The following is a 10,506-nucleotide window of genomic DNA, read 5'->3' as shown; positions in this document are numbered from 1 at the left end:
TTGTGACCGACTCTGGGGTTGCGGCACTCATCTCGCTTTATTGGCTGAGGGAGCCAGCGTACAGCTTCCAGGTCATGTGGCCAGCAGGACTAAGCCGCTTCTGGCAAACCAGAGCAGCGCACAAAAACGACGTTTACCTTCCCGCCGGAGCGGTACCTATTTATCTACTTGCACTTTGACACGCTTTTGAACTGCTAGGTTGGCAGGAGCAGGGACTGAGCAACGGGAGCTCACCCCATCACAGGGATTCAAACCGCCGACCTTCTTATCGGCAAGTCCTAGGCTCTGTGGTTTAACCCACAGCGCCACCTGTGTTCATAGTACAGCAGCACATTTTTGCTGCCTCGTGGACCAGCATCTCCACCGGCTACATGAATCGCATTGGACGGCACTCGGTTGATTGTTTATAGCTGGGTTTTGTCCTCTTTCGCCCATGAGGCTCATTTAACTCCCCCTGAAGTCAGAATCTTCCTTCCCAGACCACCCAGAGCGTAACGCCAAGTCTATGTTGGTGTAAATGCTAGAATAAACCTGCCCCTAAGGATTTAAAATCAAAGCTGTGAGTCATTTGTGTGGAACAAACAGAAGCAGACAGGTGTGAATCCCAACTGCAAGGGGATGGGGGGGGGGTCGTACACCGCGGCTGGGGGGGGGGCTGTGAGGACAGTGGTACCCATCTTTCAGGAGCTGAGCAGAAAGCAGCTCGCAGACACAACTTAAAGCCCTTGTGACAGGCAGAATGGTGAACGCAGAAGAGCCAAGCAAGACTGGGAAATAACAAAACATTTTAGCTGCTCAGGCAACCCAAGAAAGAAAAAGAGGATTGGGGGGGGGGTTGAGAATGAGACCAACTTTCACAGTTTCGAGACAAGGACAACTGTGACTTCATGGAGGAGTGGGAACTTTTTACAAACTATCTAAAAAGATAGTATTTAAATAAATAAATGTGATTTAAAACAGTAAGAAAAGTGAATAAGTTTTATTATGTGAGATTTGTTATAATTGTGGAAATTTTAATTTTTTTAAAAAAAAACAACAACAAAATGAAGTGGACTCCTTGGCAGGTTTTGAATAAACACACACAAATTTATTGGTTGATAACATGATAGATATGTAAGGATATGTACAATTTTATAATATGCAGAGAAAATACGTGAAGAGAAATCAGGGAGAGGAGCTGAGGGAAGTCCTTGGGGGAGGGAGGAAAAGGGGGGAATAATGTATGTGATTATATGGTTTGATAATTTGTTATGTGGAAATTGAGCAATAAAATTTTTTTTTAAAAAAGAGAATGAGACCAACTTTTAGGTCCTGTATCAAAGAAATCACTCTTGGAGAATGCACAACGGAATAGCTAGTGTCAAAATTGTACTTAAAATTTGCAGGGGCCGTGTTGTAAATAAGAGACAGGCCTGCAGAGGGGCGAGGGAAGCAAGCATGCAGCCAGAGATTTGTTTGCGCCATCAAAACATCCTCTCCGCCCCCCCCACTCCCAACTAGTGATTCAATTAATTCCATTTACATGGCACTTGTCAAAGAAGTAGTCCTGATGCAATGGACAAGGACAACAACATACAAGAGACAATAAAAGTCCGTTTTATACTTAAGATTTCCATCTTGGCCCAGTATACCTAAAGGAGCGTCTCCACCCCCATCATACTGCCCGGACGCTGAGGTCTAGCACTGAGGGCCTTCTGGCAGTTCCCTAATTGCGAGAAGCAAAGCTACAGGGAAGCAGGCAGAGGGCCTTCTCGGTAGTGGCGCCCACCCTGTGGAATGCCCTCCCATCAGATGTCAAAGAGATAAACAATTACCTGACATTTAGAAGACATCTGAAGGCTGTGTGACATTTTAATGTATTTTTAATCTTTGTTGGGAGCTGCCCAGAGTGGCTGGGGAAACCCAGCCAGATGGGCAGGGTGCAAATAAATTATATATTATTATTATTATTATTATTATTATTATTATTATTATTATTATTATCATCCGCAAAAATCTCCTCATAGCATACAATGACAAGGATGAACACCAAAAACTGTAGCGATCGAAGGCAGGTGACCATTTCCTTATCTAAGTGATCTCCCTGTTTCCAGAAGTGACAACAAGAAAATAAAAGCTAGAGAGTGTCCTCCGAAGAACTGCTGGGTTTTCATTCAGCTCCATTGTTTAGCCTCACCAATAGAAAATGCCATTGGTGAGACGATGGTTAGATTTCTTTTTGAACTGCCACTGTCTTCTGACGAAGGCAGGGTGGCTCAGCCAGTCAGCCAAGCAGGTTTGCTGAGCCTCACAGCTCAACCCTGTCTTCCTGTTATTTACACTTCTTGAAAGCTTCCCACAACGTCACCCCTGGGTGCTCATCAGAATGCTGTAAATCCAAAATGTATTTATTGTAAAGACAGACAGAGATGGATTTGTCAGGAGATTGTCCTACACTCGAGTAGGACCCTGGCAGAGACACATGCCCAACTGGCATGTTCTCTCCCTCCTGGTCCTTTGTTCGGGAGCTTCAAAAGCTTTATTCAGCCCGAGCATCACAGCGACCGATGCCAACAGACATCGGCACACTTAGGGATCCGCAGAGTCTTTGCAGCTTGCGTAACAGACCTCAACAACTCAGCATTTTGGCTAATCTACTTTATTTACATATAAACACACACACAGCACTGCAACATGGCTCCCTCTCTCTCTAGCATCAGACAGCAAAGAGAGAAAGAACAAAGGACAATAGTCCCACTTCACGGAACACAGTAACACAAACATCCTGTCTTTGTCACTCCCCACTCTGTGGAGTCAAAACATACACCGTCATGTGATAGACAAAAATTACATGACTGCAATCACAGAGCAGGAATTCTAACAGGATTAAGTGCTTTTTAATAATCCACACTTTTTGACACAATACGGGTGAAACTGAGGGCATATTAACCTCTTTAAAAAGGTAAAGGGACCCCTGACCATTAGGTCCAATCGTGGCCGACTCGGGGGTTGCGGCGCTCATCTCGCTTTATTGGCCGAGGGAGCCGGCGTACAGCTTCCAGGTCATGTGGCCAGCATGACTAAGCTACTTCTGGCAAACCAGAGCAGCGCACGGAAACGCCGTTTACCTTCCCGCTGGAGCGGTACCTATTTATCTACTTGCACTTTGACATGCTTTTGAACTGCTAGGTTGGCAGGAGCAGGGACCAAGCAACGGGAGCTCACCCCGTTGTGGGGATTCGAACTGCCAACCTTCTGATTGGCAAGTCCTAGGCTCTGTGGTTTAACCCACAGCGCCACCCACGTCCCACTATTAACCTCTTTATATCAAACTAATTTCCTCTGTGGGGCAAATGCAGTGGTTTAGGAATTAGGGGAGAGGAAAACAATTCTTTGGGCTAGTTGAAGCAGATTCCCCCCAGCTGCCTAACCAAGTAAACAGCCTGATAGTAAGGGGCCCCATGTACGAAATGCCCTCCAACAACAGGGCCACCAGCAACTGCATTATCCCAATAAAGAGGCTCCAAGAATATCAGTTTTCCCTGTTTGCAATTTTTGGATAAGTCTGACAGGCTGTGGTTCTTCAGAAGTGAAATGTTTCGCAATGAGTTGCTCCACCTTTTGGGTCAAAATGGCAATATGCGGTTTCTAAAACATGTGCATAGATTGCCTGTAATTTTACATTAATACTGGATATGAATTTGACACTACAAGCAGATCTCCCTCAACCCAGTCAGCCACAAACCCAAATAAATCCCGATAGGAAAACAAAGCAGGGGTGACAGGGAAAGTGCATGCTATTGTACAGTGAGGGCCGGCTCTGTCATTAGGTACAGTGAGACAGTCGTCTCAGGTGTCGTTCAGACACGGATTTATTATTTACAGTTTTATGGGCGAATCAGAAGACAATTGGTATCAGAAAAGATTATGAGCAAGTTACGGCAGCAAGAAACCAGTTTTATTTTTATGTTTAAAACTATTCATCCAGGGGGACTTAACTCTGAATTAGACCTCAATTGTTTTATTTGATTATCTGTATCTTTGCTGTTACTTTGTATTGTGTCTCCCTGTTATTAGTATCACCTGGGGTTGGCTATATATATTTTTCAAAAAATGTTGTTAGTAACAGTGACTACATAATTGTATGAGCACTGTTCCAGAGTATTTTTCATTATATCTATTCGAGAAAAGATTGGGTATGTAACTTTTTAATGCTACAGTTTATCATTTCTACGCAATTTGAAGTTGTTATGCATTTGCAGGTCATTGTTTGAATATTTTATTTTCAGTTAATGAAGAAATTACATATCTTTCTACTTACAAGTGTTGAATCAATTGGCTGATGAAGAATTCAAAGAAACAGTAGTTGTTATCCAGAAACACCGTTCAGCAGAGTTCAGAGTTGGACATCAGAACTGGACACTTGCTGAATATACAAAGCTTCACAGCTTGCTCTCCGCCGGGTAAAGTCTGGCACCGTGATTCATTTAAGGACTTTCAGAGACTTCAGTTTTGTTAGTTTTGATGTTTTGAATTATTCCATGAAGTTGTTCACATTGTTATTGTTGCTGGCCATCGTGTTGCTTTTGATATTGCTGATTCATTTTGCAACACAGGGGGTGGTTTGTTTACTCATTAGGTAGAGTGAGGCAGTCACCTCCGGTGGTAGCTGCTGGGAAAAGGCTGTAAGTAGCCTCACATATTGTTCTTGGGAGCCTGACCATTCTCCTCTGTTGGAGGTGAGAGTTCGATGCCCCATAGCCCTGCCACATACCCCCATTAAGCGATCCTGCTATCCTGGAGGACATTCTCCTATTGCCAGCATCAAAATAAGATTCATTTGTGGAGGTGCCATCTTGCCTTTTGCCTCAGGCATCAAAACACCTCGAATTGGCCCTGCATATTATTATTCTCCCTGTTGGCAAGTCATCTAAACACACTGAAAACCATCATCTTTGGGAGAGGCTATGGAAAACTGATCTGAAATTTACGGCATGTTCTTCATTGAAATAAAACTATATGAAAACGATGTATTGGTGGCACTTAACTCCAGTAAAACCAGCAAAAATGTATAGAACAAGTACCAATATATGCTGGAAATGCAAAGAAAAAGAGGGTACCTTTTATCATATGTGGTGGAATTGTAATTTTAAAAATTCTGGGAAATGATATATAATGAAATGAAAAAAAATGTTTAAATTAACCTTTCTTAAAAAACTAGAAGCTTTTTTTACTAGGAATTATAGGTAATAAGATCCCCAAAGATCAGATGAAATTGTTTATGCTACAACGGCCGCTCAGTTGCTGCTAGCACAGAGATAGAAGGAAGAGACAACGCCGACCAAAGAATAATGGCAAATCAAGCTGATGGACTATGCCAAAATGGCAAAATTAACTGGGAAGTTCAGGATGACAAGAAACCTAAAGGGGAAATGTTTATAATGTATATACAAAATCATTGCAAACAGGTCAAAACATCAGCGGGATTTTAAATACACTTGTAAGGTAATAGAAACTACAGATAATTTAGGAAGACGAAAATTTTGGAGAAGTATTGATATGCAGAGGAAAACAGAATTAAGAGGACCCATGGATGGGATGGGGGGGGGAGTCAAGAAATTCAGAGTAATCTCGATACGTGAATGCGTATGACATTTTGATGTAGCTTAATTCCTTCATTTTGTTTTTCTTTGTTTTTGAAAATCAAGTAAAAAAGTTATATATATAAAAAGAAAACCATCTTTGGAAGTCAAGCCTAGTCCAATCCTTTCAGACCTCTAGCATCCCACAAGAACCTCAAATAATGGGTGAAATCAGTATTCTTCGTCAGCCATTTTTGCAACTGCACAGTGGATACATAGATTGCCCCTACTGACCTGAGGGCTTGTGTGCACGACCTTTCTAAATTTATTAATAATATACCTCAGCACATTTCCCGCTTTACAGCTTGTGGACATTTTCACTGCTGCATAAGCTTGCTGAAATGTCAAGTGCACGAACCTTGCGCTGCATTTTATATATAGTTCACTGTTTTGCAGTTAATTCCTAAAAGCTAGCGGGAATCATGATTAATGAAAGCCAAGGGGACGGAGGAAGGTTCGAATCATGGTTACGAGGCTAGGTTTTAACTGGTTTCCTTTCATATTCAGAGATATTGCACCAGTTAAATCAAACAGAAAGTATATCCCTTTTCAGGTAGTTTTACTGCACACATAATAGACTGAGAGGAAGTACTGTGATGGCAGCCTCCAAATCTTTGATATACTCGTATTTGCTGTGGTCTTAAAAGGCCACATCCACAGAAGTGTATGCATGTTTGGGAGCCCTGCACTCCCAGACGCAGAGTCATTATAGGGCTGTAGAATATGTTCATTTTTTCCTCAATCACTCTGACTCCACGTTTTCACTGTAGAAAGCCTAGGCTGTTTCAGATTTTACTCATTTCCATTTATTTTGTTCTGAGGCATCAATTTGGTGGCGTTTCCCCCTCAGTAAACACCTTTTAAGATGTTTTGTGCTGCTGTGTTTGGCAGCCGCCATTTTGATTTTTCCCTCAGAATGGCTAGACACAGTGTTGTTCCTGGGCATTTGGGAAGACAATGGCAGTTCTCAATGGTGGCGGCCATTTTGTTCCCCTTAAAATGTACTGGAACAATCCAGCTTCTAAGCATTCTGTGGAATACAAAATGGTGGCTGCTAGGACCAAATAACAATGCCTGCTCCTCTTGCTGCTGGCTTAGCTCTTGACACAAAGCAAGTCCTCCCTCTTTTTGAATGCAATGAATGGGCATAAATGAGAGTTGCATGGGAGTCCCAAGAAGACTTGGCCCCATTCCTCTTGCGCCTTTGCTGTTAGCCAAATGAACAACTGAACCAGATCAAACCCATTTGGTTCAATTACCCATTTGCACCAAAACAAAAGTGCACCCCTAAGTTAACTGAAGACACGAGCAAATCATTTGAAAGAGGCTTATGTCATGATTAACTTTACAGAAACTAGGTCATAATCTTATTGTTTCTGTAATGGTTCACTTCAAAAGCAACAATTTTAGGCACATGCTTTATTCAATGAACCTTTTAAAGTAGAGATCTTTCCCAGGCAGCATCTGTATGGGAATTATTTTTAATAATAAAATAAAAACAATTATTTATATCCTCCCCTCCCCAGCCGAAGCCGGGCTCAGAGCAGCTAACAACAATAAAATATGTATTTAATGCTTTGTCACTTCTTGTTTGCTGCCATGGGCTTCTCTGAGAGGAAGGGTGGAATACATATTTATTTTTAATAAAAATAAGTATTTAATAAAAAACTTTCACATTTCTAAGCGTGCAAGGGTAGATTGACATGATTCTTTCTCTATGTCTGCCTTCTAGTTAACATTAAAATGCTAACAAACAGGTAAATGACCACAGGAAAATAATTTTTAAAATGGTCCAAATTTCTTCAGTCTGCCCTTTGCGGCAGAGCCCAGTGGAGTGAGGCCAGCCAACCAGCAGGGTCTCAGAAGGGTAGCCAGCATTTACAAAAATGACAACCGCATAAAAATACAGGAAATACAAGATAAACTAGGGGACACTCCAATACCCTGGGCTAACCCACAACCAACTACAAGCCTTACTAAACCACTCAGCAACCAAAACAGCAGCCACCAAGCCACTGGCTAGCTTTGAGAAACTCCTAACAGAGAGACACATTAAAGGGATGGCCTCTACAATATATAAAATACAACTCCAAGACACTACAGACCACCTTACCACAATTAAAAGCCAATGGGAGCAGGACATAGGACATGAACTAAACCACACCCAATGGTCATTCCTCAACAACTTTGATGAAGCTTCACCAAAAAAAAGCTCAACTACTCTGGTCAATCCAATGGGTAGATCACAGCCAGTTTATTTATAGTGGGAGTAGATTGCTATCTCTTGGAAGTTGGATATGCCTGGCCTACACTATGGTCTAAACCACCATTCAAATCGAGAACTCACCCTGAAACATATACAGATAGTACTTAACACCACAAAAGCTAGCAGACACAGCCAGAAACTTCATCTAAATGCTGGAAAGGCTGCACTGCAATAGGCACATAGCTCCCTAGAGTCCAATCCTCCTGGATATCAGTGCTGAAGGAAATTTCCAAAATAACAAAACAGGTAATAGAAGCAACTCAAGAACTCGCCCTATTAAATATCTTCCAGGAGAGCAACACACACAAACACTATAAGGAACTCATAAGTCACTTACTCTGAAGCAGCCTGGGAACTCTTAACCTCTTACAATATCAAAAAAAATAGATACACAAAGGACCTATCCGTGTGATGCTGACACAAACCTCCCTAAACTAAGAACAGGCAATGGAACAAAAGACTATCCCTACCCTGACCCAACTGCAAGATGTCTATGACAAAAAGGTCTCTCACCAAACGAAACTGTGAAAAAGTCTACAAACTGAAAGTGGAGACAACAGATATACCGTTCCCGGTTTGTCCGTTTGCTTTGTAACACAAAACCCCCCAATAAAATATTTTTTTTAATAAAGGGTACTTGCCTGGAGGCAGAGTCGGTAAGCAAAGTCAGGTCCAGTCCTAAGGTCAGGCCTATAGCAGCTCACGTGGTCAGAAAGTCCAGGGGTCAAGGTATCCGATGACCCAAGAGGAGCAAAAAGCAGCAAGGCTAGACCAGGAACCACATTGTTTCCATCAACTGATGGAGGCTGGAAGCCTTGCTTAAGAAAGGTGGAGCCAGCTGGTTCTCATCAGCACCTCCACCTCTGAGTCCTTGATGGCTCATCAGCAGCAGGTGGAGTCACTCTGCTTTCTGTCTTCAGGCTGCTGTTCAGCAGGTGAAGCTGACTCCTAGCCTCCTCTTTTTTTTTTTTTTTGGCCTGTATATAGACTATGCCACCAACACTGGCCTCTCCCCATTATCATATTAAAAACAGATCAGCCAGCCAGACCAGCTTCAGGGTTTTGGAATTGCTTGGGTAAGATCATTGTTGCCATTACACAGTTAAGGCCCTGTCATCTCTGCTCATTCTGTACATGTATGGCTGAATAACCGCTCCTGTCTTTCCTAAGAAGCCCACATGAAATGGGAGCACCCCAATTCTTTTGCACGCAAAAAATGATGGGAAAGCAGAATCTCTCAAAAGCTGAGAGGCAGCAAGAAATAAATTGCTTGCCGGGAGTCACGGAGTGCTTGACTGCCAGGATTAGCAATGTTTGCTAGAATTACATGAATTAGCCAAGGGCGATGGAAGGGCCTTCCTCAATCCAATATAAACATGCCCATAATCTAGACTCGAAGGCAAATGCAAAAGGTTCACTCCAAGATGACATTAAGCAAAAACCCACCAGGGTGGCAAACATCAGTCCACGGACACTTCCCTGTCTCTTTTTGGGGCAAGAAATTAAAAACCTGGAGATGTGGCTGCCAATTACTACAAAGGAATAAAGGAGGGCTATTTAGGCTTCCTGGTGCAGCCTTTTTATTATTAAGCCGTTATCAGCTCTGAAAATTTTGCCTGTCTACAATGTGCATGGAACTGTCAACACCAAATACTTGTTCTCAGCTCTGGAAGGGAAGCACAGTATGTGAAGTCAAGAGACTGACAGGCATTGGAGACATCTAAAGACAACCCGACAAAGGTTTAGGATGAGAGCTAGCATACTTGATCCAGACTACATCTAAGAGAAGACGACAGAATAGCTGCAACGTTTATGCCTTTGAATACTAGTTGCTAGAAATGCTGTTACCCTCATATCCAACTTGCAGGCTTTCCACAGCATCTTGTCGGCCACTGTGAGGAGGACAGAATATAGAGAGGACATTGGCCTGATCCAATAGGCTTGTCTCATGTTCCTAATACTGGCCCACTTTGCCACATCTTGTTATACCACGGTATAAATTAAGCTCTACTTTAATATGCACCAGCACTAAGTTTTCCATGGTACACCTGAATTTTTTTCTGTTGCCATGCCACAAATAAGCCAGAATTCAGATTGTCCTGTTGTCTGAACCAGTTTCTTTTTTTTTGTAGGAAGCAAAGACCAATCAATCACTAGCACTTGCCATTGGTTTGGGGGGAAATGAACCATGTGCCTCGGTTTGGGCCACGTGAGACTTTTCATCTGCGGTGTGGCAGATGAGGGGTACTACCCTGATGCTCATTCGCATTAACCCATAGTTTTTTAAACCTATGGTTCAGTGTGCCACGTGAACCAGGCCAGGCTCAAAGATGACTGAGCGTAGTTGGGAATGAAATACAGCAGTTGGTGGCAGTGAAAATCTCAGCGTAAGCCCCAGTATTGACTTACTTTTCTGCTGCTCTTGACTTCTGTATGGCAACGTGTGATCCAGTACAGAATACTGCTTGCTTGATCAAAGCTTTTGGCACCCCAGATCTCTATCTTGCTCAACATTTATCACTTTTATACATTACAGAAGCAACTCCAAGGACATTTTGATACTTTCCGAAACCAAGGAATGGAAACAGCAGAGAGGCAAAACATAGTACAGCAGACAAA

At 42.6% G+C, this 10,506-nt stretch overlaps 1 long non-coding RNA gene across 1 annotated transcript; it reads right to left on the bottom strand.

Moving 5' to 3' along the window:
* Positions 1 to 2,622: 2,622 nt before the first annotated feature.
* On the bottom strand, positions 2,623 to 4,184 carry LOC309515384. The gene is made up of 2 exons (XR_014212444.1): positions 3,298 to 4,184; positions 2,623 to 2,929 (listed from the first exon to the last, which is right to left on the bottom strand). It is a non-coding gene; the product is annotated as an uncharacterized lncRNA (long non-coding RNA).
* Positions 4,185 to 10,506: the final 6,322 nt, after the last annotated feature.

This window comes from Podarcis vaucheri, assembly GCF_965113315.1.
Source record: "Podarcis vaucheri genome assembly, chromosome: 12".
NCBI classification, from domain to species: Eukaryota; Metazoa; Chordata; class Lepidosauria; order Squamata; family Lacertidae; genus Podarcis; species Podarcis vaucheri.
The sequence above is the reverse complement of the archived record's forward strand: the minus strand, read 5'-3'. Positions and strand labels throughout refer to the sequence as shown.